The sequence below is a fragment of the Lonchura striata genome, chromosome Z (genome assembly GCF_046129695.1).
Source record: "Lonchura striata isolate bLonStr1 chromosome Z, bLonStr1.mat, whole genome shotgun sequence".
Classification (NCBI taxonomy): Eukaryota; Metazoa; Chordata; class Aves; order Passeriformes; family Estrildidae; genus Lonchura; species Lonchura striata.
Window position 1 is genome coordinate 76,707,558 of NC_134642.1, and position 23,699 is coordinate 76,731,256.

The window sequence follows — 23,699 nt, forward strand, 5'->3', positions numbered from 1 at the left end:
CGCCGGGGATTCTGCACAGCCTTCCCCCCCTTGGCTGACCGCCGCTGGCGGCCCCGCAGCCGCAGCCTTTCCTCTCCGGGCACCAAGGGCCTCCCTCCCGCGGGACTGATCGCACACCCGCCCGCTCCTGCCCGGGGGGCGCTGCGGTCCCTCTCTGCGGGCTCGCAAGTCTCGGACCAAGCGGACCCCAGCCCCAGCCCCGAGAACACGGAGCCCGTCCCTGAGGGCTCCGGCCTCCCCCGCCCCTCGCCGGCCGCCGCAGCCCCAGCGGGCGCCGCCCCCGGCGCGGCGCGCGGAGCGGAGCGGGCGCCCGCAGCGCCCCCCGCCGGCGCCGCGCGGCGCCGCGGCCGGGCTGACGTGAGCGCCGCCGCGTCCCCCGCGCGGGGCGGGCGGGGCGGGCGGGGCGGGGCGCGGGGGCGGCCCCGGGGCGGGGCAGGAAGGGGCTCGCGGCGGCTCATCGCGGGGTCGGCGTCGCCGCTGACAGCGGCCGCGCAGGGCGGGCGGGAGTCGGCGGAGCGGCGCCTTCCTCCCGTGAGTTCCGCCTCCGCCGCGTTCGCCCGGGCACGGGGGCTGCGGGAAGCGGAGGAGCGGGGGCGGGAGCAGGGGGTGCTTGGAGTTGCGGTGATTCTCCCGAGCCCCGCGGCGGTGCCGGTGCCGCGCCTCGGCCGGACGCTCGCGCGGCCGCGCTCGGCGCAGCCCGGGCGCACGTGCGGCGGCGGCGCCGCTCCCTTGCGCGCCGTGCCGAGGCGCGGCGCCTCCCGGCGTGTCTCGGGGCGGCTTCCCGGACCCCCGCGGGCCGCTCAGCACCGCCGGGGCCGCGGCCGTGCGGGTGCCAGCAGCAGCTCTTCCCGTGCTGGCTGCGGACTGCGGCGGCTGCGGCTTTGGGAGGCGGGGGTACCCCATCCGCCCTCCCCGTCCCCGGCGGAGCGCCGCCGCCTGAGGGGGTGGATGCGGCGGAGCCTCCGCTCTCCCCCCGGGACTTTGTGTCCCGTGCGGAGCCGTCGTGAGGGACGAGCTCGCCCGGGCCGGCCGGGGCCCGGCGCTCGCCGCCGCCGAAGTTTCCCGCGGCGGGCGGCGAGGGAGGCGGTGCCGGGCGCCTCCCGCCCGCGCTGGGGTCCGGCTGAAGGGCCGGCGGTGGAACATGGCTGAATGCGGGCAGGCAGAGCCCCTCCGGACTCCGGCACTGCCCGCTGGCGCTGTCATTTCTTCACCTCTGGGTGTCCAGCCATGGGAAGCGTTCGAGTGCTGTCATTTTGTTACTTTCGACTTCCAGCTGTTTCGAGTAGCGTATGGTTCCCAATAGTCCCTGGGAGTGGCTTTTTTTTGTTTATATATATGTACTTTATTTTTTTTTTTTGTGAGGCTTCACTCCTCATTCTCCTCCTTTAAAACACGTGTAATTAATTTCAGTCATTACTATCAAAATACATATGTTTTGTGTATCAATGAAATTGATTCGCACATATATTTGAATGTGCCATATAACTATCCACTTGCCAGAGCGTGGTTTTGCTCTGAGATCTGCTATATGAAGAGGTGGGTCCCAAAGCTCTTTAGCAATGGTAAAGCCGTGGTCAGGTCTCCGGTTGACTTAAGACTGCAAACACAGAGGTGCTGTGATGGGCAGTTTGGTAGGTTTTACTGTTGGCTGTTGTCACATTGCCTGCTGTATGCTTGCAGATGATTGTTCTTATAGATTGGAGTAAAAAAAAACCAAAACACTGGCATTAATTAGAATTTTTAAGCTACTTATTAAAGAAAAAGTGTTTGGTATGGAAATGCCAATGATTACAAGACAACAGGCGTTTTTGGCATCACAAATCTCTGTGATCTGTCACTTAATATGAATCAGGTGTTTTGTTTCCTTTTGATTTGGGGCACTGCTTTTCTGTCTTTGCAGGGGTTCTCACATTAAAAACATCAGTAATAAATATATAGCTTTCAGAAAATAGCAGTTTAATACCAAAATTTTAACTGAACTTAATATTTTGAAGTACTTGTGTTTTGGATTCTTATTTATAGTTCTGTTCTGTGCTGTAGACCTGAAATCATGAGTCTGTCTTGTACTATAAATCTGAAATCAGGAGCTAGTTTTAAGAAATAGGTTTGCTGGAAGACTGAAGCTGACTAGTTTGCTGATCACTGCATGCAGAAAAAAAACAGAAGATGGGTTGAATTTAGGCCTTAGGTACTCAGTTAGCTTCTTTGATGTGGTGATCTCACTGTTGAGACAGGTGAAAATGAGAGATCTCAGAGATATGGGCTAGCAAGTAGCCAAAAGGTGATACTTCCTTTGACATATGGAGGCAGAGGTCTGCACAAGTGTATGTGCAAGCAAGCTTAAAGTAATCTCAAAGATCCAGTCCAAAATAGAAGCCCACCATTTTGATGCTTTATCTGTTTTCTTGTCAAGTGGAAGAGTCTGAGGGCTCCCAAGTGTCAAATAAAACATGATAGGATTGAATCTGCTTGTTGTGGAGGTTATTTCCCTGCATGTGTCTGATACCCTAAAATGGCCAGAGGGCATGTTTTGTCTTGATTCCTTAGAGGTGAATCCAAAGGAACTCTGTTGTAAAATGCATACTTATTGAAGATAATTCTTATCATATTGCTTCTGTTTTACATGTAGTGGCTCAAAAGGTGCCAAGAGATTGGGATTTGTTCTGAAGTTCTCATCTTATAGCTTGACAGAAATATTCATGATGCACACTCAAAAATGATGGCATGCACAATGCAGTTAAGACTGTACTTTAAAAGGATTTCATAACTTGCCAGGTTTCCATTTAACTGTATCTGACCACTGCTTGTGATAATCAAGATGAATAAATCTCCTGGGGTGTTTATAGTAGCACTATCCAAAGTTACAACTACTGCAAACAGAGTTTTGGAACGTATCACAAATGAAGCCAAACAAGCTAGAAAAAGTATTTCTAGAGTATACTGTTAAAACAATTGCTAACAATTAGGATTAAATACTTCAAAGAGTAGGCTGTACTATATTTGCCATATTCTGTTCAGTACTAATAGGTTATTATGTTAGTTGTCTTGCATCTTGAGAACAAGATATAGTGCTGGCTGATCTCAGCAAATTGCTGCTAAACTGGTTTACCAGCTTAGTCTAGTATGACAGTCTGTATAGTCAAAATATTCTGAATAACTTAAAAGATGTCTCTACTTAAGGGATCCAAGTTCAATCTAATGTTAAAGTGGAAGAACGAAACACTGGACGTTCTCTAACTAGTGAGAAACATTTTCTCCATGCTTCAGAGCTTGCACCAATCAAATTAATGCAAGGTGTTTTTCAAAGCACAACTATTTCCCTCCCTTTTCCCCTCCTTTTTCCCTGTCCCACTCCCCTCTTTTTTTCTCCTCCCCCTTTATTTTCTTGTCCTCTTCTTCCTCTCTCCTTTTTACCTTTTTTCTTTTTCCGCTCTTTTACTCGTTCTTTCCACAATACCTTTTTCATCGCCTTCCCCCACTTCTGTCACCTCCCACACACTTTTTTAGCTTCCCCCCTCTCTTTTGCTTTTCCTCACCACTTTTCACCTTTTTCTTGCCCTTTCACACTTTCCCTCCTTTTCCCCCTTCTTTTTCTCCTCCTTTTTCTTTTTATCTCCTTTCTAAGGCAGTCAGGACATGAAAAATTGAAATGCATAGGGCAGCAGAAAGACAGTGAGAATTTACAACATACTCCTTAATGAATAATTCCCTTAATTTCTCTGTGATAAGTGAAGGACTCTATTTCATTTTCTGTCAATCTTGCCTGTGCTCAAATTCAATTTCTTCCAATGGGCCAAGGTAAGGAGGAGAGAGTGTTATTTATAAATTGTTAAGGCATGCTGCATCAACTAAAAGTGTTTTCCTGCAGAGATGTAAAAGTTTTAACTTAAAAATTTGATACAATAGATCTCAAATTTTATGGGTTACTTTATAACTTATACGAAATGAGTATTTCAGTGTGAATTTGTGTTAAAGGTATGTGGGAATGTAAGTGTGGAGCACTTTTGTTATGACAACATTCTGGAAGCTAAATTAAAATCAAGTAGGATTTTGAGATATAACTTGGGACCGTGTGAGCAAAGAACAAGCTCTGACAAAAATCATATAGTCTATATGGGAAGCCAAATTTATTAGTGTCGGTTAGTGTTGTTTTTTGAAGCACTGTTTTTAAGGTATACATCTGAAATTTTGGGGTTTACTGTTACTGGTGTTGAGAAACGTAAGCTGGGTAGAGATTCTATTTCAAATCTGTGTGAGAATGTGAATGAAATTGAATACTAGCCTCTGAAAGGATACACATAGATTGTATATGAAGAGATGCCAGAAGAAAGCAAGCTTTTCCAATTTGTTTAACAGGTGAAGGTCAGGCAATGTGTTTCTAAGGAAGACACTTAGCAGGCATTAGTTGGAAGAGCTCGGTTGCAGCAGTACTCCAAGCCCTGTAAGCACTTTCTGTGTGTTGTAGAGGAAGGACTTTTCTTCCTTTCCTACCACCCATCAATGTTTTATTGACAGTGAAAATACTCAGCAGAGCCCACCGTTCTGTGCAAAGAACAAAGTGTGTTTTGCAATAAGTAATAACTTTGGCTGTTCATGCTGCTGTGATGAAGTTCCTGCATTTTAGGCAACAGATGTAACTTGGCAAGTGCTGTGGTTTAACATACCAAGGTTCTGCAATAGCCAAACAGAGTGTGTCACCATATGAGATGAGAGTTTAAAGTGCAGCAGCTCACAATGGATAACTGGATAGTTATTACTTGACTTCTATTTTTGAACAATTTAATTTTCATAAACTTGTATTTGAAATCTCATAGATTTTTGTCATTCTGTCATACTCTTGCTTTTGCAGTCCTACATTTATGAAGACCAGGACAGATGGCTATCTCATCAATATGATTACTTACAGTGACAAGGGAGAAAGGGATGCTGTTTACCAAGTCCTTACTTTGTATTTTGGTTTATTCTTGACTGGCAATGATGTTGCGTGATCTTTGCTGCATTCATCTTCCCTTTGGACAAAGAATGCTGAAGGTGATGTTGAGTCATGTCCTATTTGCTGATCCATGAATGTGGTATGATCTCATACTCCATCACTGCCTCCCAGTTCCACTCCTCAGTTATCAATATTCTTTTTTTGGATCTTATGGTTCCACTTGGTTGTTTCAGTCCTATCCTAGTATTTTAGTCTGTGCTGTTGTGCATTTGTGGTCCTAATGTACAAATACAAGTACATTTCTTTACTGTAGAAATCCCTACAAAACAATGGTATCTCAAAAGTTTATCTTTGTAAAATTGCCTATCTCTGTGTCACAGTCCCTAGTGTGTAGGGTTAATCAAGACTTAAATGAGCAAAAGGAAAAGTTTTCTTCTGATGGTCTTATGTTGCAAGTGGCCTGCTTCTGTGTTGTGTATGCCTCAGGTCCTCATACGTGAACAAAAAAGGGATTATTAATCTTTCATACTTGGGAACAAAAAGGGATTATGAGGAAATGTTTATACTGAATTTAAGGTTTGTGAATTTTTTTTTTTTTTTTTTAAAGCACAGGACCAGGTTAACATTAGAGAGCCACTACAAAACTATAGATTTTTGTTTTGCTCTTATCTCTTCCATCCACAAATAAAAATGGGGGGTTTTGTTAGCTGTACATCTGCTTTCTGTTACAGACCTCTAAGTAATGTCCTTTGATCTATATGATAAAACAATTACTCATTTCAAAAATTAGTGCCTATCGCATATCCTTTCTGGCTTGTTTCAAAAATATCAGTCTAATTTTCAATATAAATTATTCACAGTCTTCATATATACTCTTGTTATTGTTTAGTATCATTCAGTAGCTTAATTCATACTTTGTTCTCTGTATGTACTTCTGTATGGAAAACAGTCATGTTTACTTTCAGACTTCATGTTGTTGGTCTGAAAAGTCCAGATTGTCTTTTTTTCATTACATACTGGGAAAACAAAGAGCTTATTGGGTTCAGCTTGGAAAAGACAAGGCTGAATGTGACCCCACTGCAGACTGCAGCTTCCTCAAAGGAGGAAGTGGAGCAGATGATGCAGATCTGCTCTTTCTGGGGAACAGTGATAGGACACCAGGAATGAAGCTGAATCAGAGGAAGTTCAGATAGAACAGATACAGAGCTATATTTATGAAACAGTTAATGAAATTACCACTGGAAACCTTGCTTCAGTTGTCTTTAACTATTCATTTTGAGTTGGGTTGGGTTTTTTACATCTTAAAATCCACTTCCCTCATATTTAATAATACCCCATGTTGTAGTATGGATGAAAAAACAGTTAATCTCCTCACTCCTGACCAACTCCACTGCATTTTCTTTTGTCTTGGGGAATGAGCTTTTGTTTCATTGAAGAAAGTGGGTATAATTTGCTAAGATAATGTAAGTATATATTTTTCTACCACTCTGTTTCTAATTTCTCTCTAATTATTTTTTACCTCAGAATCTATTCAATTTCCTTTTCTCTTTGATTCAGTTTAAATAAAGCACCTTTATTGAAACTGAGGTGAATTAATGTAAGTAGCAGTAGGTCCATGATACATTTGTAAACTATTAGATGCTGGTCAGTGTTGCCATCTTAGAAAGCTGTCTGATACTTCCCACAGTAAGTTTCTGTGGTCTACAGACTGTAACATTGGCAAGTTATTGAATATTGGTGGTGAAGTCTTCCAGTTGAAGGTTGAGGTGTTGTTCTGCTGTGAAGAGAGTAAGAGGAGTGCAGAGACTAGAAGAGAATGCAAGGAGAAGTAGGTGAACTGGGGAGGAGGGGAAGAGTTGCATTGAAGGTCTGCCTGTAGGAGCAAATGGGGCTCACTCAGTCTGTGCAAAGAAATATGTTTGTAGATACCATTGGGACCATGACCTGGCAGGAGAGGGACAGACTCTTGTGAACTCTTGGGCTGGGCTGACAAGGATCTGGATCAAGGGAAGAAAACTGGAATAGAAGATTGGCTTATATGAGCTAGTGACTGAAAAAAAAACTGAAGTGAAAGACTGTAGGGTTGAAAATCAGGCTAATGTGAAGTGAGGTGGAAGAGAAAAGGGAAGACTGGAATGGGTGATATAACTAACCCTGTCACAGTAAATGTATTACTTCTTATGTCTTTAACAGATGTTTAAAAGATTACATTAGTAATTATTGAGAATAGTCAAATGCTTTGTTCTGTGAGATTCATTAACATGCATTTGTTAATCAGCATAAGTGGTATGCAGTTATGCTTACCTTCTTCATCTTCATCTTTTCAGGAAGCCATAGCTTTTTCTTTTAGAAGCACATACCCATTTGTCATTTGTGGTTCCTCCTTCTACCCCTTCCCAGTTGAGTTAACACTTGGTGAAACTGCACCTTTACATCTGCTCAGGTACTGACGGTGGTTCTAGTCAAGTGTTTTATCAAGAATAAAAACAATCCTTCTTGCTTTGTGACTGTTCGAGGGTGTCAGTGATTGCTTTACAAATCATCTTGCTTTAATAGAGTCCTCCCCGAACCTCACTCATGTCCTAAACTAGGAGTGAAGAAAAGGAATTTGAAAACAGATCAAGTCAGCCTTCCCTGCCTACAGGTGTCCACTTAAAGTGAGGTGGGAAAGCTAGTGTTTTAAATCTTAGCTCTGTTGCAGACTTCTATGCTATAGTCTTTAGTTTTCCAGTAATTATTTATATTCAGATTGGTTAAATTCAGTTGGTTTTAATTCCTTCTGCAAGCATGTTGTACCCTGACCTCAAATTAAGGAGATGGATTTTATAGTAATAAGAATCCCAATCTCATTATGGAAGAGATTAAGGATTTATGTTGGATTTGAAAGCATCCTTTTTATCCTGACTTGAGATACTTATTGCTTTCTGCTTGTTTACTGTTGTTTGTATTGAGACAATGTTGATGTATTTTAGTCACCATTTTATGAATGTTATTTTACTGTAGTCCTTTCAGAAGTTAATTTGCTGTAGTATCTAATTTGGAGAATTTATAAAAGCTGTTAATATATAACATAGCTTTTATTACACACAACAGTTACTAGAATGTTAATTAAACAGTGGTTTCAAATTTTGTTTCTTTTCAACCAAAAAAAGGGGTTTTTGTCTTTTCTTTGACTGTCTCAACCAGCTTTCTGCCTGTGAAATTAATACAGGATCACAGAGTGAGGTGGCAGGGAGCCTTCGGAGATCATATAGTGTAACTCCACCCTCAGTTAACAGTATAACTCACCCTAACAGCTATATCAGGTTTCATATGACTGTATTCACTCAGGTTTTGAGTAGTGCTATGGATGGAGATGCCACAGCTCCTCTTGGCAGCCTTTTCCCATACTTGACCACTCTTATAATGAACAAATATATTTTTTTTACATGTAGAATTTCTTCTGATTCAATTTATCCCTGTTGACTCTTTTTTAGTCAGTTGACACTGCTGTGGAAAGCCTGATATGCTTTCATCCCATGTTGATCAATCTTTTGTTTATATGTATTGATTATCCCGTCCTAAGCAGGTCTTCAGGCTGTAAACAGTCCCACCTCTCCTCATGTGACAGATGCTGTAGTCTCTCAATCATCTTTGCATTCTGTGTTTGCTTTTGTGCTGTATGTCCATGTCTCTTACACTAGGTTGGACTCCACCTGTGTGCTGTGTCCGCCTGCTGCTACATGGTAAGGGTCCACCTCTGGAAATGGCTTGTATTTTACTGATGGCTTTGCACACCTGAAAATGTGTTTCTTTAGGATGTGATCTCAAAACGTAAAGTAGGCTTAAATTGTTAGTTAATAAGCTGAAGTAAAATGTAGTAATTTATGTGAAATTATCATATAATTCCCATAAGGAATTTCCTATATAATGTTCTCAGGAAGAACAATTATCTTTGATATTTTCCTTAAATCATAAGTTTCACAGCTTGGTTGTGTGTTGTGTTCCACTATGGGGAACTGTGACCAATTCTTTGAAAACAGGTGATCTAGGACGAAAATAAGTCAAACGAGACAGTATTGCATCTGAGAAACGTTTATTGGTAACAGAAACAAGGGAATTGACCTGCTAAAGAGGACTAGAAAAGACAGAAGATGAATGAAGGAAGATGAAAAATAATGGTGGGGGGCGGGGGGAGAGAGAGGGAAGACAGAAAAAGTGGGCTGGACAGAAGTCAGGGAGTGCTGCAGGCATCCAAGTGTGAGGAGTGTGTGCACGCTGCCTGCTGGGGAGCCCGCACAGCTCTCGGGGAGGCACGGCTCCACAGGCACATCTCCCAAGGGCAGCCGGACAGGAGCAGAGCGAGGGGTAGGGCAGGACACAGGCTACACACAAGGTCAGCCAGTGTCCAGCCAAATGCCCTGTGAGAGGGAGGGTGAGTACATGCGGGAGAGCGAGGGCCAGCAAGGGCAAAAGAGCCAAAAGGCAGGCTGGAGCCACGGCAAAAAGGACAAAAAAACAGAGCCGGAGTAAGACACAGACCTCAAGCCTGGGCAAAAAGACCAGACCAAATGCCTGAACACAGAAAGCCCTGACTCAAAAAAGCCCCAGAGCTTGTGGCTCAGTTATTTCCATGCCCCCTGTCTCCTCCCATGATCTGCCTGCTAACAGAAGACCACTGGCACAGTGTTCCAGTGTTCCACTGCAGTCCATTGGTGGAGACCTTTTTCCATCCATTGGAGAACCCCTTTGGAGGGTGCAGTGTCCTTCGTGGTCTGTTGTCTACCTGTCCCATGTGAGACATGAAATGGTGCCAGACAAAGTATCCCCAGAGACAAGGCTTTCTCCCTTCTTCTCGTAGTTGCCTCCTGCAAGTGTCACATGTGCAACTCCTCCCCCACATGCCTCTGACAAACAGTGTTGAGAGAGAATCAAAATTAAATCAGCTCTTTGCATAGTGGCAGTGAGTTTTTATGGTCTTTCTTCCATGGAATGGATTTATTCTGTTAATTCTAGCATACCAAAGGTGTTTCAACATTTTAGTTTGTATGAAAGAAAGTTGAAAACTCTCACTGGTGAAAATTATTTTGCTCTGTAAGAGATCAGTAGTACATAGCAAGGGCAAGGTAAAGCAATATCTTCAGGAGCCATCAGAGCATGGAGATCTTCCCTCATACACCCATTTTCAAGGTTCCCTTTGCAGTCATCCTTGGATGTTGATCAGCTCTTTTGACCTTTTAGTTCCCACTAGAGTGTCCTTTGTGCCCAAAACTATGCTGGGCAGGTGTGACTGAGCATCACTGTCACTCCCAGGTTGCCAGTGGATGTTGCTGCAGGTTTAATATAACTATGAGAATTGCCAGGGGAATGCCCACATCTGCTCTCTGTTGAAGGAATGGGAAGCATAATTTTTGCAAAATAGATGTTGTAGAATGTATTAAGGAGTATCGGAAAGCGTTCTGAAATTAAGGACATAATTTCTGCCACCTGGGCCAATATCTTGGCAGGGATCACTGTAAACAAGATTATCCTTCCTAGTACCAAGGTTCACACCCCTCCTCTGTCTCAGACAGGAACCTGGTGTCTGTTTCTGTGTGGTGATGACCCGACAGTCTGTAAGTGTTGTAACCTTGGACTCACACCCTCAGAATAATTCAGAATTATTAATGCTCTTGTCAGCACTGTTGGCCAAACCCACCAAAGGGCAGGTAGATGGAAGAATTCACAACTGTGTTTTGGTAATACTTTTAGTATGCTATATTAAACTGGCTCCACAAAGTTGATAGGGATATGTGATAAATTCATGTTACCTGGTGTTCACCACCCTGCAGCTGGATGGAAATGACAACCCTTATTTGATTTAATGTAAGTGGGAATACCTAAGCACTGATTTAAAGAGTGAAGGCCTTCCATAATGATCTTCTAGTTGGCAGGGGTGGTAGGCAATACAGTCAGGTGCTTGTAGATGTGCTTCCAGCACCAGTATTTATTGCAAGCCCTGGCCTTTTGGAAATGGTCCTGTGTAATATCTGTCAGGTGTGGCACTGAGTGCTCTATATTTCCCTAGGGTTGTTGTGGCTGTTTTTCTTGCCTCTGTTATTTGCAGGTATTCTTAAAGACATTTAGAATGTCTTTAAGACACTTAAGAGCAAGAATTGCCTCTTATTGTCTCCGTTTGTAGATGGCAAATATCCCTGAATTACTTGATTTCTTAGGAGAGTCCACTCAACTAACACATTGTCACCAGTCATTACTGCAGAAATTTGCATGTATTAATAATTGCATGTATTGCAGAAATACATGTCTTAGGTAACTGAGCAGCAGCAGCATAGTGTTCTGCAGTAGCTCACCATGATTTGCATTATAGACAAGTTTCGCATGGCTACATAAGCAATGCTTTATACGCCAAACCCCAGTGAGGTTTACTTTGTATCATCTGCTTCTTGTTTCCTAGACCACAGTGTGAAAACTTTGTAAGCCCAAGGGTCAGAACAAAGGCTTCTGAAGCAGATTGCTCTTCCAGGACCAGACATACAGCCATTAATTCAATGAAATGCTTGCTCCTCCCTTTCTTTGATAGGTTTGGAAGGTTTGCTCATCCATTTCAGAGGATGTTGCTTTCCACTGCAGTTTTTATTTTACATTTCTTGACGTCCAGCCATGAAACATTATTCTCTAGGGTTAATTGCTCATACAGTCATAAATCCTATGCTCGAAGTAGAGGCACACTATTGTTACCCAGGAAAATTTGTCCTGTTTTCTCCTGTAAGGCACTTCCTTTGTTTCAGCTGGGAGATGTAAGCTTAGAAATGCACCATTTCCACTGGACTTTTTTTTTTTTTTTCTTTCTTATTGTATTATATAATGATTTTCATATCTGGGCCAAATATGATATAAAATGCCTCTGAAACCATCATAAATCAAGAATTTTCTGTGTTTCTACTTTGTGTTTTTGCTATATAAAGTATGATTTGTTCAGCTGATGTGGGCAACATTCTATAAAGTGCCTGCCAAATTATTCTTCCAACTTTTACTCCTGGCACAGTTCTCTGAATTTTCTTGGGGTTCATTTCCCAGACATGATTTTACATTGACTCAGTAACATTGCTCAGTGTTTCTCCCACTTCTTTTTCAGTGATGTGGATAACATCGACCCCTAACAGAGTGATTTACAATGTGGGGAAGTATCGAGGTCTTCCAGCCCATGGAAATTTGTGGGTCTGTGCTGACACTTCGGTGGCAATACTGTTGAACTTGACATGAGTGTGTGGATTGCTGCTCTGGCTCATTAGTAGCTGGAATTCCAAAGAAAGCCTTCACTGCATCCTATGCCACTGCTTCAGATACAGCTCACTGGCTCAGAGCACTTGCGCACTTCATCTGTGTGTGGGACAGCCTTGTTTAGCAGTCAGTAACCAGCTGTCATTCTCTGGGAGCAGTCAGGCATTGTCACTGTTTAGATGGTGCTGCTGAAGTGGAGAATGGGCTCTCTGAATGACTCCAGCCTCTGACAGCTGTAATGATCTGGATGATCTTTACATAGTCTCTGGCTAGCCTGCACCATTTTAATGCAATCCATTTTCAGGAAGTTTCCAAATCAGCAGGATCTGTAACAACTTTTCTCACAGTGACAGCAGGAACCCCAGAAGAATATTTGCCTCTGTGTTATCTTTGAAAGCTTTTCCTGCTATCAAGTCATACCAAGTAATGTATTCATGTACTTAAGCTACCTGCCCTTCTGCCAGAAAAGACAAGTAGGAACCCAGCTGTAATACCAAAGAAGGAAAACAAGTTTCTATGTTTGCCCCTTCCCTGTCTCTCCAAGTGATTAATTGTAATTAGTTCATATTAGGTATAGGAATGGGACCCTGCGAAGTACAATCACCTCAGGCCTATAACCATCAGAACCATCAGTTGCTGGGAGATATGAATGCTTCAGTGTACTGCCAACACAATATAAGGTTTGTTATCTCTCTGTGGGATCTCAGCCACCCATTTCATTTTCAAGACCCAGATCCAGTTAATTGATAGAGGGTTTGTATGTGAGCTACCAAATTGGGGTAGGGAATGGTTCTGGTATACCAGGAGTGCTCTTTTCCTGAATAGGAAAACAGTAGATACTCAGTCTATCCACTGCCCTGATTTGTTTTTTGTGATCTGTTCATATCTTTTCATTATTTATATTTTTTCATAAACCCTCATAAACCATAATTTCATGGTTTTCTGTATTTTGGGTATCTAAAGGGGAGTAAAACTTATAATATTTCCTCTTGTGTAACTGTTTTCTCTTGCAGAGGATACATCTACAAGACTGTTCACAATATACCTTCCTCTGACAAGAAAGTAGGGATGTATCTTTCATGATAGCCCACTGCATGCAGCACAGGTTGGCATGGGGCACATTGGCAAGTACTTTTGCAGGAGTGACATGTACTGAGAAGTTTGATACCTGCTTTTTTTCTCCTGTGGAGAACTGAGTGCATATTGCTTCTTTGTAAGTGCTTTTATATGGTGTGATCTGTTTCATCTTCGAAAGAAATTGAGTTGAAAAAAGTAAATAGCTATCAAATCTTCTGTTTTGCTTGTGGCAAAGGAAGAAAATAAAAATATTCATACCTGCTTTTAGACATAAATTACTGTTTTTATATGGTCATCAAAAGACATTTCTGATTTGGAGGTTGATCTAACAGCATTCTGTGTCTCATACATGGACTTTTATTCCTAAGGATGTGCGAGAATATGCAAATAGATAATTCAGCCCTACATTATTTATATTACTGGATCAATTTTTATACTTTAATTTCTATCATTATACATATCGGTGGAAATTATGGGCACATGTGGTGAATTGGTGATAGTTCTGTCCTTCCACTAGCCTTACCTGGCTTTTGAATCTAATCAGATTGTCTCTTATTTTGTCTTAGTCTCTTATTTTTGGTAGGCATCAAAGCTAGCACTGTGTTAGAGAATTGGTAATATTTTTTTGGCCACCTACAAAAGTCTTACCAACTGCTACTGTTGGAGTAGCTGTGTGGGTCTTGTGTGTGCACTCTAGTAAATTATTTGTTTTGATACTGTTTTTTTTCTTTACCATCTTTTTGCTTGCTGAAAAATGTATTTCATAGTTGTCCAATGTAGCAAGAAGTTGTCTGTTCAGTTGATTACTTGTGACTATTTCTTGCAGTAGCTGCTGGATTATAAATTAATCGCAAGCATGAAGGAATTTGTGTTGGAAAACTTGATTTGATGTGGCATAGTTTCTCTCAAGTGTCTGTTCTTAGACTCATACCACTGCTTGATTATGGGAGAGAATTTTTGATCTATGGAAATGTTTGCTTCTAGGGTCTTCCCCAAGTGGCTTTTACTAAGATTTATCCCTATCCTATGCTTGCTGCTTAGGAGTAAATAATTAGCTTCCAGCACCAGTTCTTTCACTTTTTACACAATGAAATATTAGAAAACTTGCTAGTATTCTCAATGGATTCATTATGTGGATGTTTTATTCAGTTTTGCAACCTTAAGCTTCAAGAGGATGACTAGAACATTTACTTTTTTTTTGTTACTTCCCCTTAATATAAATCCCTCAATTAGCACTGTTAATTTTGGTGCTTGTGGCCTTCTTGATTCTATTTTTTGTCAGTCATATTTGCAATAGTTGCTTATTAAAACATAATGTTACTGAAGGGTTATTTTATGTGTTTCCCACATTTTTGAGAGTGTTTTTATTTTCCTCCCTTTTTTTTTTTATTTCTACTTTTCATTTTTTGGTGATTTTAAAAGTAGCTCTCAGCTTCCTGAGTTATGTCTTCAAAATATGTATTAAAAATATTTTTTACCTGTTTTTGCCTTTTCTGAATTGGTCAGGTTTTGTGGTTTTGTATTTCTATTTTTTAATTGTTCACTAGTTTTGTTGCTTCTTCTAAATTTTATTTATTTATGTATTTTTTTTCTTGAGAAATGAATTGGGAAAATCAATATGGAGCTATTGTTACGCTGAATTCAGAAGGCCACTGTTGAAAACTGCACCTGAACTTTTGAATTTGTGTTAGTAGATTTTTTCAGGAGCAAATGTTTCCAAAGAGTGGAATGTATTTTCTAATAGTATGTGATAGTCGTTCTTTCCATCAGTGCTAAGTACTTAAGCGTTCACAACAGGGCTCAGTCTTCTTATTGTGGTTATCATCAAGCATTAAATCTTTTCTTTGGTTGATGTTTAAATCATGAAGATCAACATTTGTATCTTATTTCGTCTTTTCATCCCTGTCAAGACAACTTGACCTGCATACAAGCTGCAGGCATTTGCTTCATAAGAGTTTGAGTTATTGTATGTCTGTATACATTATTTGAATATAAAATCACTTTTTAATTATAATAGGATATATTCATTTATTAGTAAGGAACTGATGCTTAGGCCAAGTGCTTTATGAGGTAAGGTCTTTGTCAAGTGTTATATCTGGTTATTACTTCTCTTTGAAGTTGTGGATTTTTTTGGGGTTTTTTTGTGTTTATTGTTTAATGAATGGATAGTAGCTGTCAAGTGTTGCAATTATTACTTGCTTACCGTGTTCTGCACTACAGGTTGAAATTTCACTTGTGGCTAGATTGGCATAGTCACGTATAAAAGTGACTTGCCTTGTTTCACGGCTGCATTACTACTTGGCTGAAATCAGAGTCTGAACAGTTGTTTCAATCACTAACTGAGTGTGGCCTGTTTATTTTAAAATCTTCATGAGATATGGTATGGGCTGGCCTTGGCTGGCCTCGCCACATCCCCTCTCAGCTGCTCTTTCACTCTCCCTCCTCAACAGGATGAGCTTAGCTTTCTAAGCTGCTCTAGCATATAAGCTGCTTTTAGAGGTAGAACAGCTCAAGGTAAAGACTGGGAGATCACTCACCTGTTACCATCATGAGCAAAGAGATTGACTTGAGGAAAATTAATTTCATTTATTGCCTGTTGAAAATACAGAAGACTGGACTCCCAGTGGACTGCAGCTTCCTTCAGGGCATCTCAGCTGCTTTGCAATGGGGTCTTTCATGGATTGCAAGGTTGGTGTCTGCTTCATTGTGGGGCTTTTCAGGGCCTGTAGGCCCTGCTGCTTGAAACACCTCCACCTCTCTTCACTGTTCCTGGTGTCTGCAGGTTTGTCCCTCACTTGTGGTTTTCACACTCTGCTGTGCAATGTTTTCATAAGTGTGCTTACCCAGAGGTACCACACTCTCCTGGCTCTGGTCATGTGGTACCATGTGGTTTTGGCACATTCTGTCCTCCCAGAAGCCCCCCTGCAGGCACCTAGTACTTGGGCATGTAAATCAGATGAAACTCTTAATGAAAAATCAAAACTTGATGTTTAAGATAATATGAATAATACGGGATGAATTACATAGAACTAGTTAACGTTTTCTCATTTTATTTGCACATACATCTCTTCCAGTTAAAAATACCTAGTGACAAATAAAATAACTATTAGCTTTCTTTACAGAATCACAGAACACTCAAGGTTGGCAAGGACCTCTGGAGCTCACTGTGGACACCCACCCTGCTCAAGCAGGACTACTTAAAGCAGGTTGCCCAGGACCATGTCCAGATGAATTTTGAAAATCTCTAAAGTTACACTCTACACAGCCTCCCTGGGCTCCTATCACCCTCACAGATTCAGTCCATGTGAACCTTTCCCAATTGCCATGACTGATCAGATTATGAAGAGTAGCAGTCATGGGTGCAATCCCATCAGGACCCATGGATTTATATATGTTCAGCTAGTTTAAGTATTCCCTGACATGATCAAGGGTATGTCTTCCTTGCTTCCTTGTAGACTTCCCCTGGTATTTGAGAATGTCATGTTTAGTATAACATTTCCTCTAACTTTCTAGCATATAAGGAGACCAAGAGATTGGTTCAAATAAGGTTCCTTATATGCCTCTACATGCATATAAAGTATTTTATGCAGTAATACAATGGAGTTGGTTTATTTCAGTGATGATGGTTGCTGCTGTTGCGAGTTTCATGTTCTGCTCTGGGTTGGCTTTTGTCTAATATGTGAATGAGCAGCTGTAGTCATCTGTTTGCCTTGAAGCACTGTTTTCTGTGTCAGTTTAGTGTTTATATATAAGCAAAGAATATGCTTTTAATGAAATTGTGATATTTCAGCCAAGGATTATAACTGTATGTAGGTTGTGTTGCTGTATCTAAAAGACAGCTAATATATTAGAGGGATCTTTTAATAGATTTACATGCAGATAAGCACAAAGATGATTTGTTTGAATCAGTTAAAGTTCTGCTTCTCTTAGAAACTAGCTCTTTCTTTCAAATATACTATAAATAAAATATCTTCTTTGCTTCTGTTTACTTTTTTTTCCCCTGCACACTGGCAAAGTAAGCTCCATTTAAATAATAAATTCCCATCAAAAGCAGTTTTCTATGTTTTTACTCCATCAAGGTTTTATCGATTTTCATTCTTTATACCTACATAGGTTTATTATGCTTAGGGAAAAGAAACCATTAACAAAGACATGATGCAGTGGCATTGGTTCTATTTTTTATGTCTATGCTTTCTTGCTTATATGTGAAACCTTATTTGAGAAAATACTATAGCTTTGTGTAATGCTCTTGGTTGCAGAGATCATTACCATAACTTTCATTTCATAATCTGTGGTACAAATCCTATGTTTTAATTGACTAAATCAAGCATGTTTGTTGTCTTGTAATAAATTTGGCCGTTATGAGTCATCTTCAAGTAAAAATAAAGCTTCCACCATAAACTATATTTACTCACCTATATGACCAGAATCAAACAAAAGCCAGGAGAGTAAGTTGCTCATTTTGCCTGTGCAGTCAGTCTCAGCCAAGCTAAATTAGTAAATGTGTCTTGCTTTGCTCAGCTTGCCTACTAGTTGTTCTGCAAGGCATTCACATGTTCTAATTAAATAATAAGGGTTCCTTGATCAAAAATGACCTTTTATTTTTCTGTGTAGAGGCTAGAGAGGAGCTGCTGGAAGACAGAAATAACACGCTTCATCTGTAAAACACCTAGCTTGGAGATGTGCTAATTGTGAAACTGAATCCACTTCAGAATGAAAACTAGGTCCAATATTCTAATCCTTTTAACCTACCCCTCTGTCAGATATTTTGTGGTTACAGAAGACAGATTGTAGCCACGTGTCAAATTCTCTCATTTTCTTTTCATTTAGGGGTTGCTTGTCTGGAAAGGTAACTCACTAAAGTCTGCTGTGCCAAACTTCGACTGGCAGTAGTAGATTTTGAGGCTGGGAATATTAACAGGAAGTAATTTACTCTTGTGCCATAAGCAGGCTGAGGTATTTTCATGACTCATTTTGCTATTAAAAAAAGCTACAGGCATCTTAAAATGAGGTGATTGTGAAAAAGCCCTTCCTCAGATAAATTTTTGATTTCAGAATTAGTTTGGTATGGACTTGTCACTCAGACTTCTTTGAGATTTGGAAGCAGTGGAAATTGAGCATGCTCCTTAGAATGTAAGTGTTAAAGTTACTGCAGGACCGTGGAGTGGAGTGAGGATTTCTGAAGCATGGTTATTTGGTTTTCTGAAGCATTTAGCTGACCTTTGGTGCACTTTTAGTCAGCCCTCACACCAGCAAAGTAGTAAAGAAATGGTGGCATTTAATGTCTGAGGGCCAACTGGATTTTAGGGCAAATCAGAAAATTTTCCTGTCAGATTTTTATAAAAAGCTCTGTTATCATTCTATTGGCAGAGCTGCAGAAGGCATTTGGTCATTGAGCATGCATAAAGTTAAGGTGGTGGAAGAAGATTAATACCCAGTTCTTTTTCAGTGTCTCTGTGAGGAACAGAGCATGAATAACATTTTTAGATGATGCCAAGTTGGGATTTACTTTGAAATTTTTGCTTGAAATACAGAAATGTAAAATGAAATGAGGTTTGAACAGTAAAGACAGCGGTCTTGGCAAGTGCCTCATTTTTTGCTCTCAAAAAATGGTGATGTGTACTGTTCCACTCCTACAAATTTAAGAGGACATATTATATTTGCACTTAAAAATGACTCTTATGTACTGAGAGTCCTTTTAAAGAAATATATCAGAGTCGTAAGAAGTCTTGTCTTCTACAAAAAAACCTGCTTGTGTGTCTCAGGGATCTGTGTTAAAAGAACTTACTGCATGTGGGTATTGGGGTTCAGTAGACCTCAATATACAGAGCTGTACCTGAAGTTTAGAGAAGACCTACTGAGCAATTAGATTTTTCCGAACATGAGCATGTCAATACAAGTGCCTAGGTACAACTTTTTAATACTTTACACTGTATCTATTTTAGAAGTAAAGTCCTGTCTCTTTCTGGTGTTAACTTTTGTAGCTTATCCCCCTCTGTTTTACATAAAGCAAATTTGCCCAGGCAGGAGATGGTCTTTTAAGAAGGCTAATTAAATGGATGCATAGAGTTAGAGGAATAGGATATATTCCAGGCCTTTAAGGCGAAAAGGTTTGTGTGACTTAGACAAACAAAGTGGCCTGTTGAGAACACAGTTGTGCTGCTGCTTTGCTCACCCACCCCCAACTACCCTCCCTCCTGCCTTTCCTTGAAGATATTGATGGTTGGTGATGGTGGTGGTTGTTCCCGAGGTTTATGCACGTTGATCCCCTCCTCCAGCATTGTGATATCAGAAAACGTGTATTGTGAAGATACGTGCAGGAATAAATAATGTCTGTAAAAAGGAGGTTGTGGTAGCATTCTCTATTAACACTATTTCTGTGAAAGCCTTCTTGGACTGCCGAGTCCAGATGTTTGAAGTGGAACTGGTGCTAACTAAGAGATTTGCAGAGACTTGATAGTAGAACTACATGAAGCAATTAAAATACTTTTCTGTATACAATTTCTATAATCGTATAGTTCTGTATGTTTATAATAAACAATTCTATATTATTTATCCTCGGTGTGTGTTTTCTCCATAATATGACCAAGTTCAGGAGCCAATGCTATAGTGTAAGGAGCTGCTTCTGGAGTGTTCTTTGCCTCCTTTTTGCCACTGATGTTGATTGTAGTAAGAACTGTAGCTCTGTTTTGGCAACATGTCACTACAGAAAATTAGAGAAATTGCCCTTGTTTAGTTGCAGCTGTACATATATGAAATAAAACACAATAAATCTCCTAATTCAAAATATTTTCTAATTTAACTTGGTATTCATTATCCCTTACATTCCATAATACTAATAGTATAGGTTTTTATGTGTAATACCAATTTAGTATTTCCTTGTTTGACAAATAATAATCTAATTATTTTATTTTTTTCAGCAATATTTTAACCATGTGGTAAATGTTCATTGCTATGTAAGCTGGTACCTCTTACTGGTTTAGTAGGTAAACGGTTCCTGCCTTAAAGGGCATATGCCCAGATTTCAGTGTGGAGGGGAGATTTTATAGAAACTCATAGGATTGTTTAATGATTTGGGTTGCAAAGACTTTAAGGATCATCTTGTTTGAACTCTTGTGCAATGGAGAAGGACACATGCTACTAGGCCAGGTTGCTCAGAGCCTCATCCAGCCTGCCCTGGAGCACTTCCAGGGACTGGGCATCTGCTCTGTCTCTGGACAACCTGTGCCAGTGCCTCACCACCCTCTTATCTTATCTAAACATTATTATATGCTATCTAAACATACTCTGTTTCAGTTCAAAACTATTTCCCCTTGTACTAACAGTTCATGTCTTTCTAAAAAAGTAGTTTTCCAACTATTTTGCAAACCCCTCTTAGGTACAGGGGGATGCTGTAAGGTCATCCTGTAGCCTTCTCTGCTCCCAGACTGAAGAGCTTATACTGAACTCTCAACCTGGCTTCAGAGGACAGATGCTGCAGCCCTCAGATTACCTTCTTGGGTAGAGGAAGTGATTTGTGGAAGAGTGCCAGGAAATAGATTGAAATCTCTCTTAATAAAAGCAGGACTTCATAATATGCTGTTGTGATTGCTTGAGCTGCTCTTTGATTCTTTCTATTGCTGTAGAAATGAGAATCTTGAACGATTGTGAAGTGTTAGTATAATAGTCCTAGAAGTTTAACTATAAGAGGAAACCATTACATGCAGCCTCGAAAATTATGTCAAGATGTTTCTTCTACATGCCGTTGTGTCATTATTTGCAGCCTTATTTTTGTACTGACATTCTAAGCTTGTGCCTGTTCACAGACATTCAAAAATAAAATTACTCCTTATTGTTGTTCCTTTTCTTTTGCCTTCTTAAAGCCAGACTTTATTCAGCTCAAAGAAATATTAAGAATGAAAAACTGTCATCTTGTATGTTTAATCCACCTCCAATACCTGTCTCCCTACTTGATATCTAGCCTAAATTGGTTGTTTCTCTGTAGAAATTGCTGGAGGGATGTTGTATATACAGACCCTGACAGTATTAGCATGCCCTACTAAATTAAGTTACTGTTCAAGAACTGGACAATGAAGCTTTTTCTTTTATTTAGTTTTTAAAGCAGTCAAGCGAGTTAACTAGAGATGAACAGGAATTTGTAGAATTGGCCCAGAGAAATACTTCTACCTGAGATTCTAGTTGGAAAAAACAGACAGTCACTTAGCTACTAAATCCAAACAACTGAGGTGTTGGATTTATTTGATTTATTTATTATTGCATCCTATGAGAGGTTGGATGTAATTTACTAGATGTGCAGCTACTGTCTGATCGTCTCCTTCCCCAAATAGGATGGAGATTGTGGGAAATGTGTTTTGGGAAAATGTCACTTGAAAGGCTGAGTGTGTCATCTAGCAATTTAAAATTATGTGTATTTTAATTTTAAAATTTTGTAATTATATTTTCCAATGAATAGTCAGAAATTTAGTCCTTCAGTTTTGGAGCAAGCTTTTATATTCAGCTTCAGGCTGATGTTTTTTTTTTTTTCCTTTTATTTTTAAGCTATTAACTTGGAAATTAATTTGAGATGGCAAGCACCTTTGCATCTCATATATATTGGTTTTAGAAGAAGTTTCACTGTTCATACTGCTGTGGCTCTTTTGACTGGGCTTCCTAACATGAGCTACCTTGCTTGTGACATCAACCTCTAAAGAGTTGGAGGGTACAGTCTTCTGCTTTTGTTGAGCTATGATTTTCAGCTGCTCTTTTTCTCTGTATTTATGCTGTTAGTGTCCATTGGAGATATAATACTGGTCTCAACAGAGGATCAGCATTGTTATGGCTTTCTGCATTGCTGCAGATAGCAGAAACTTAACTTAGTTGTCTGTGATAAAGGCAAGTCTCCAGCTATTTTTTACTTATCTCTCTGCATTTTCTTTTAAGTGTATGTGGCATATACAAAAAGATACTGGGGTGGAGGGCAGTACACTATTGCTGCTTAGACCAATGGTTTTGAAAACATTTATGTACAGAAAACTTTCTGTGAAGAGCAGGTGTGTGAAGCATCTTAGGGAATTTGCACTTGTGCTTGAAAAGAGAGCGATAGAATGTGCTTTTTTGAAATAAGAGTGCAAAATTTGGTTGGCAAGACCAAATAACATCTAGTTGTGAAAGTAGCTGGCCCAGTAGTGTTCTTAACCTACGCATATGATGATCAGAACTTTCAACTTAAGTGTGAAAAGCATAACTATTTCACAAGGGCTTGATTAATGTTAGAATTCAAACAATGACATTGATCAACTGCTGATCTATTTGTGTGCAAAATGAAGAGATGGTTGTCCAGTTTTCTGGAAACAGCCAAAATCATCTTATTCAGCTGTCTTTGGGCCATATCATGTCACTGCCACTGCTAGTAATATGTCCCAGAGTTTTGTCCTTCCTAAGTGATCTACTGACTAACAGTCATTGAAGTTGAAAGAGACATGATACCAGGATAAACACCTTGTTTCACAGCGTGTCCATTTATATTATGCCTGAGCTTTAGTATTAGCTGGACTTTAGGTTTTGTTGTGAACACTGTTTTACCCCCTAGTGCAGAAGAACATTCTACAGTTAAAACTCTTCTGTGACTTGAAGAAGATAATATCTCAATGTGATGGTGTCAGTGCATGCAAATAGAGAAAACAGAAATGCTTATAAAATTACTGCCTGACAGTATTGCTTCTTCACCTATGACTCCTGACAGATCTTGCAGATATTAGAAGATTTCATTAATGAATTCAAGCTATGATACTTGTAATTTTATAAGTCTCATCACAATTAATAGAATCAGGATTCAGTGTAGGGTTTTTTCTGCACAGTAGCACACTCACTGCCTCTGTGACAACCTTCATTTCTTTCTGAGCAAATGGAAACCTAGTAGCACAAGCCTCAGGAAGTTGTTAAGCAATTAAAGGCTTCTCTCTCAGCACATTGCGTGGTTACCATAGTATCCTTTGCCTCAAAGCCTTTACTGATGATGTCAGTATGCATACAGGGGCTGTTCATAATGTCTACGTGAAGATTATTTGACTCTCACTAAAGATCATAAGCTTCTCTCCATACATTCTGTTTTCCAGTGTTATTTTAGTAATTCATGAGACTGGAAGGTAAGTGACTTTTGCTTCATATTTAATAGTTTTTATGTATCCTCACGATGAAGTTTCAGTGTTGCTTTATTTTTATTCCCTTGCATTGTTCACTAAATGCATAAAGTATGTTTTAGATGAACCAATTGCATAGCTTAGTGTAATTTAAATGTAATGACAAAGTCTAGGTAATTTTCATAAATATAAAAAAAAGGTAAAGTAAAAATCCCTGAAGTAAAAAACCCTGATTTATTGTATAGTTAAAGGTTTTTAGAAATTAAAATTTACAGAGATTTATTTTTACTCATAGATCCATTTATATAATG

General features: G+C 40.2%; 1 protein-coding gene across 10 annotated transcripts in view; it reads left to right on the forward strand.

The window, feature by feature from the left end:
- The first annotated feature begins 417 nt into the window (after nt 1–417).
- Nucleotides 418–23,699, forward strand: part of PAM (peptidylglycine alpha-amidating monooxygenase) — a 121,103-nt gene continuing 97,821 nt past the window's right edge. For 9 of the 10 annotated variants that reach the window (XM_021543985.3, XM_077789994.1, XM_021543987.3 and 6 more), the window contains exon 1: nt 418–531. The gene's annotated coding sequence lies outside the window, so the exon portion shown is untranslated. Of the gene's footprint in view, nt 532–23,266; nt 23,395–23,699 lie in introns of those variants that run through there. The other variant, XM_021543986.3, reaches the window with a different exon arrangement.